Source organism: Chionomys nivalis, chromosome 22 (assembly GCF_950005125.1).
Source record: "Chionomys nivalis chromosome 22, mChiNiv1.1, whole genome shotgun sequence".
Lineage (NCBI taxonomy): Eukaryota > Metazoa > Chordata > Mammalia > Rodentia > Cricetidae > Chionomys > Chionomys nivalis.
This window is the reverse complement of record NC_080107.1, coordinates 7,945,306-7,951,910: the sequence shown is the minus strand read 5'-3', so window position 1 is coordinate 7,951,910 and position 6,605 is coordinate 7,945,306.

Sequence of the window (6,605 nt, the reverse complement as noted above, 5' to 3'; positions counted from 1 at the left end):
AACAAGGATCTGGGGAAGGGACAAGCGCTTAAGGGCGGAGTGAGGGTTCGGGTTAGAGGCAAGGGTTAGAGGCGGGACAAGGGCATGGGGGGGGGGGAAGCCTGGGGGCGGAGCAAGAGCCTGGGGGAGGGACAAGGGCCCGGGGGTGGGGCAAGAGCCTGGGGGCGGGGCCAGAGCCTGAAGTCTCGCAAGGGTCCGAAACAAGGGCAGGGGCCCAGGGGCGGGGCAAGGGCCCGGAGGCGGGACAAGAGCCTGGGGGCGGGGGCAAGAGGGGCTCGGGCAAGGACCCGGGGGCGGGACGAAGGGAAAGGGACAAGGCGGGGGCCAGAGGGAGGAGCAAGAGCCTGGGGGCGGAATAATGACCCTCTGGGCTTCCGGCCAGAGCTCTTGTGTTCCCCTCGGCCTCCGCTGATGACCCTGCTCTAGCGGTCCGGGCGTGGCCGAGTCTGGAGGGCTGAGGTCCCACGGGGGCGGAGTGCGGGCGAGAGCCCCACGGCTGCCCGGGTCCTTCCTAGGACAGCTCTCCCTTGCTAGAGATTAGCAGCTGTTTGCTGAAGGTCGCTCGGGTTGTGGCGCTTTGAAGCAGTTTAAACAGTTGGAGCAAACATACCGGGAGCCTCGGCCCGGGCGCTGCTATCGGAGCTGCACCTCCCTGATTCGGATCCGCAGAACCTTGCCCGCTTTATCTCGCCCCACCGGCTGACTGCGGCGCCAGCCCGGGGTGGGGGCTCTGGGCTGGGATCGGGACTGTGCAGGCAGCCAACTGCTCTCTGGCCCCTGTTCCCTTTCATGCCTGTGTCGGACAGCTCTGCTCTGGGGAGATGCGTCCACACTGCAAACTCGTGCTCACTTAATCTACTTCTCCCACGTGCCTTGGGCTAGCGGCCAGGACTGAAGGAGTATGCGGGTCACCCGCCCAGAACAGACACAAAGCAGGCACACAAGTAGCATCCTTCACCGGTGTGGATCACCCTTCCTTTCTGTGTGCTCATGATACAGCTCCCCCTCTTTTTTACTATTTTATTTTGTAATTTTGAGATAGGGTCTCATGAAGCTCGGTGGCTTTGAGCTCCTTATCCTCCTGCCTCTGCCTCCACCTCCCAAGGGCTGGTATTGTAGCAGTGGTTCTCAACCTTCCTAATACTGTGACCATTTAACATAGTTCCCCTTGTGATAATTTTGCTGTTATGAATCATAATGTAAATATTTTATATGTAGGATATCTGAAATGTGACCCCTGTGAAAGTTGGTCTACCCCCAAAGGGATCATGACCCATGAGTTGGAAAACACTCCATTATAGGCTACGCTACTAGGTTCTGCTGGTGGTGATGGTGATTTGTTTGACAACGTCCATTTCCTAACATACTTCCCTAGCCCCTGAAAAAATTCAATCTATAAGACAGTTTGTAAAGACCTAGGGTAAAAAAAAGAGAAATCAAGGGATGTTCACTGATGTATTAATAGTTGAAATTCCACGGAGTATTTTTCTCTTTGTTTTTTGAAAGTCTGTTTGAAATCCATAATATCTTCTTTCAAAATGTAACTTAAACCCATTACCCATCTGGCAGTGGTGATGTAGGCCTTAAATCTCAGCACTCGGGAGTCAGAGGCAGGAGGATCTCTGTAAATTCAGGACCAGCCTGGTCTCAGACCAAGTTCCAGGACAGCTAGCGCTACACAAAGAAACTCTGTCTCAAAAAACCAAAAATAAATAAATAAAAACTATTACCTAGCCGGGCGATGGTGGCGCACGCCTTTAATCCCAGCACTCGGGAGGCAGAGGCAGGCGGATCTCCGTGAGTTCGAGACCAGCCTGGTCTACAGAGCTAGTTCCAGGACAGGCTCCAAAGTCACAGAGAAACCCTGTCTCGAAAAACCAAAAAAAAAAAAAAAAAAAAAAAAAAAAAAACAACTATTACCTAGTCATGGGTCTGGGGCCCTTCAGAGATTCACCAGTCTGACTATTAATAGATATTAACAAGAGGCTTTTATTCCGATACTGGCGCCGGTCTACACACCTACACCTGGGACTGGGGAGTTTCCAAATGCAAAGCCCAGCCACCTCAGTCTGGGCTTTATACAGGCAAAGAATACAAAGTTAGAGGCCGGGCGGTGGTGGCGCACGCCTTTAATCCCAGCACTCAGGAGGCAAAGGCAGGCGGATCTCTGGGAGTTCGAGGCCAGCCTGGTCTACAAGAGCTAGTTCCGGGAGGGGCACCAAAGCTACAGAGAAACCCTGTCTCGAAAAACCAAAAAAAAAACCAAAAAAAAAAAAAAAAATACAAAGTTACAATTTACTCTCTGCAAATAGAAGGTCCTATCGTGCAAAAAAAAAGAGCTTTTTTACAGAAGTAGCAGCAAAAAATTTAACATTTATGAGCCTTCATTTCGCGATCTAATTTTTTTTAAATGTTGTTTTATAGTTCTCTTAAGCACAGAGATTTTAAACTTTTAATCATTAAATTAGCAATCAACATGTCAGTCATCCCCCACCCCCTTGAGTTATTCCCTGAGCCAGATCTTTGCCTCTGGTGGTGGGTACCTGTTCATACTAGGACTTAATTACCATCGGCTGAAAATCTCTTAAGTGGGCATGTCTACATCTGGTTAAGGCATTAATGATGCAGGGGCCAACTGTAATGGGTAGGAGCTGGAGAACTAAGGGCCCTGTGATGGCTGACAGCAGTTATTAGCCAGGAAGAACCTGAGGAAAAATGGGAACCAATAACTTCCTCCCCGAAGGGCCTTTTCCCTCTCTGTGAGGTGTTTTTAAAGTTTGGCTAAGTTATACCAATAATTCCTGAATGGTCTGCAGAGAAGCAGTGGCTTTTTCTAACTAGCTCTTATGACTTAATTAACCTGTTTCTATTAATCCATGTTATATAACATGGTTTGATTACTTTCCCTCTGTTCCCTATGTCCAACTTGTTCCAAGGTTTGTTGGTATCTCACAGACACCTAGGTTCATCCCTCTGACTTTGGCTTTCTGCCCTGAAGTCCCACCTAGTCTCTCTTGCCTATCCATTGGCCATTCAGCTTTTTATTACACCAATCACAGCAATACATTTTTACAATGTACAAATATCCCATGAACCCTACTTCAGCTAATGAGTCAACCTGTCCTAATTTTGCAACAGACTTTTCTAATGCAAACAAGTCCTGGGTTATTTGATGTTCTAAGCCCCCCCCCCCCCCCAGATAGGGTTTCTCTATGAAGCTTTGGAGCCTGTCCTGGAACTCACTCTGTAGATCAGGCTGGCCTCAAACTCACAGAGATCTGCCTGTCTCTGCCTCCCAAATGCTGGGATTCACCACTGCCCGGCATGAAGTTTAAGTTTTTGTAGTTGATATCAGTCATTGCTGTGCCTGTTGCCCTAAGAATGGCTTACTATGACGACTTTAAGAAGAGGAACTGCATGTTTCTTTCTGCCCCAGGTGCTGAAAGATTTGCAAATACAAGTGCTCCCCATGCTGCGCCGTCATATACAAACATCTGGGGAAATAGGAATACCAAGATACAAAATTTGGGGGGATTGTGCATATGCCAACTAGCTAAGCAGGGATGTAATCCATCACTGTATGCAAACCAAACAGTTTCAGCTGAGAGGTGAAGAAAGAATGGCCACCTGGTGAAGTGTGACCAATAGCTGTGAGACATTTATGGCAACTTTGCATTTGCTCTTAAAGGGGAATCTAGACACATACCCCATGAAAGAGCAGGTGGTAACACAGTCAGACAAACATTATAATTTACAACCTGTATCAGTGAATCTTTTCAAGCCACGGTGATGGTCTGTTTTTTCTTTTTTTTCTTTTTTCTTTTTTTTTTTTTTTTTTTTTTGGTTTTTTCGAGACAGGGTTTCCCTGTGGTTTTGGAGCCTGTCCTGGAACTAGCTCTTGTAGACCAGGCTGGTCTCGAACTCACAGAGATCCGCCTGCCTCTGCCTCCCGAGTGCTGGGATTAAAGGCGTGCGCCACCACCGCTCGGCGGTCTGTTTTTTCTATATCAGGGTCATCATCCTGTGACCCTGACGTATGCATCCAAGTGTAGACATGGTCACCATGACAGCAGTGAGTATGGTAAGGATGGTGAGGTGTGGTCCCTTCCAGTGGGGTCCCAGTTTCCTTTAGACCTAACATTCCATCTGTTGAGGGTCAGGTGTGACATACTCTCTCTTCTGTAACTGCTTTGCAGCAGAGACTAGGATGTCATTGTCGGGGCCCATGAAGGCTGGAATGCTAGTCAAAGGCCAAGGATCGGGGTTCGGGTGGTGGAGGGCATGCACCAGAAGCAGCTGGTTTGCTGATGCGGCTGAAGACATGGGGACAGTCACACTGGCTGGACTGGTTTACATCAGTTTCAACAAGTGCAGGGCTCACGGCTGTTAGGAGCAGTTTTCAGTTCACAGCCGATTCCTGGATGGTGTTTGTCAGCCACGTGGAAATCTGCTAGGACAGAAAACACCAACCAACCAACCAACCAACCAACAAACTTAGGACAGAAGTTGAAGTTTAGGAACTTAAAGGGAAATTTTACATTTATAACTGAGCGCTCAGGAATGAGCAGCAGGTGGGGCAGCTTAGGCTGTTGATCCACAGGAATGTCTATCTGGGAGTCCATTTGGCCTAAGTCATGATTTCCTGAAGCTTACATGAACTTAAAGTTGACAAGAAGGGATAAAGGTTTTAGGTATATTAGCATTCCCACTATTTGGAATCTGTACAGAATCCACATTGTAGAAAAAAGCAACACCTTTGAGTTACAGTAAAAGCTTTCAGACTTCAAAATTATTTTGAGTTAAAAACATTAATACATTTTCCTCTCTCCAGGGGGCTGGATATGTATAGATTGGACAGAGATGCTTTTTTAGCATGAAGAAAAGCATCTTTTAGTCTCTACTTAGAAAACAACCAAAGGAAATTTAAAATTTTGAGTGTGTGACTACAATAGTAGTCAGTGACTTACCAGAGCCAGAGTAATAGCTCATCAGAACTCCATTGATTGATATGTTAAAACTCTGAACTTTTGGACTGTTAACACCATATATCATCTCTAAGATTTTTTAAAAAAGATTCTTATTTTATGTATATGGATTTATCTGATCATCAGAAGGGGTCATCTGATCCTATGAGGCTACCATGGCAGATGGTTGTAAGCTGCCATGTGAGTGCTGAGAATTGAACTCAGGACCTTTGAAAGACCAGCCAGTGCACTTAAGCCCTAAGTCATCTCTGCAGCCCCATCTCTAAGTTTTCTTTTATTATTATTATTTTTAAAAACTATTTATTTATTTATTTATTATGTATACAATATTCTGTCTGTGTGTATGCCTGCAGGCCAGAAGAGGGCACCAGACCTCATTACAGATGGTTGTGAGCCACCATGTGGTTGCTGGGAATTGAACTCAGGACCTTTGGAAGAGCAGGCAATGCTCTTAACCTCTGAGCCATCTCTCCAGCCCCTATTTTATTATTTTTTAATTATTTTCTCAGACCTTTACAACTTGCATAAACCTCAAACCTTTTTTCATTCAGTCATTTACCACAAGACAGAGGTTGGTTACGGAGCACAGTCATGGCAGAGCAAGTTCTTTTAAATAGAGGACTAGTAAACATTTTATGGAAACCTGTTTCATGAGTTTGCCTTTCTCACTAGGAGACCTAAAAACTCTAGAAAAAGCAAGACCTGCTGCTAAACTGAATAAAACTACAGTTGGCTGTCAGCACAATTAGAGTTGTGAGAAGGATGAATTTGAGCAGAAGTATAAACCAAATGGCCTCTGCATCAATGAAATGAGAGACTTACCAGCTACCCAGACCATTACCACAAGCTCCTACTCATGATCTCAGTAGCTTCTTTGGAGGTAGAGTGGCTTCAATCTCCAGTGGTCACATAGGACAGCATTAACTCTCTGACTGCCACTCAGGGCTGCATCAGCGTTCAGCTTCCAGACCCAAGATCCTACGGAATTTCCTGTAGATGAGGAACCTGAGAGACTGGCCTATCTTGGTGAGGCAAAGAGGGGCAGTCAATTCTCCTCTGTCCTGCTTGTTCACAATCTTGGTGGGGTCCTGGGGGTTGGTGAGACATGGGGCTATTTTGCCCAGTGGTTAGCATTACCACAATCCAGGTGGTGTCATCTTTGAAGGAGACCTTAGGGCTGCCTGTAGGAGTTGGCTTTTGTGTAGTGGGAGCTGCGGGCCTCTTCCCACAGCCTGGCTCATGGCTGCCTGGCTAGCTTATGCCCCAAAATAACGACACACAAACGGTATTCTTTTAAGCACTGCCTGGCCCATTTCTATTCATGTGTGTAGCACCTTGAGGTGCGCTTACCAGGAAGATTCTAGCCTACGTCCATCCTGGGTCGGAGCTTCATCACGTCTGCTCTGGAGCACATGGGCATGGCATCTGTCTCTGAGAGGAGCTGCCCTGCATCTGAGCTCACTTCCTCTTCCTCCCAGCATTCTGTTCTGTTTACTCCGCCTATCTAAATTCTGCCCTATCAGATGGGCCAAGGCAGTTTCTTTATTAGCCAATGACCTTCCTCCATCACTTTTGTTTTTTTGTTTTTTGTTCGTTTGTTTGTTTTTTAACACAGGAAAC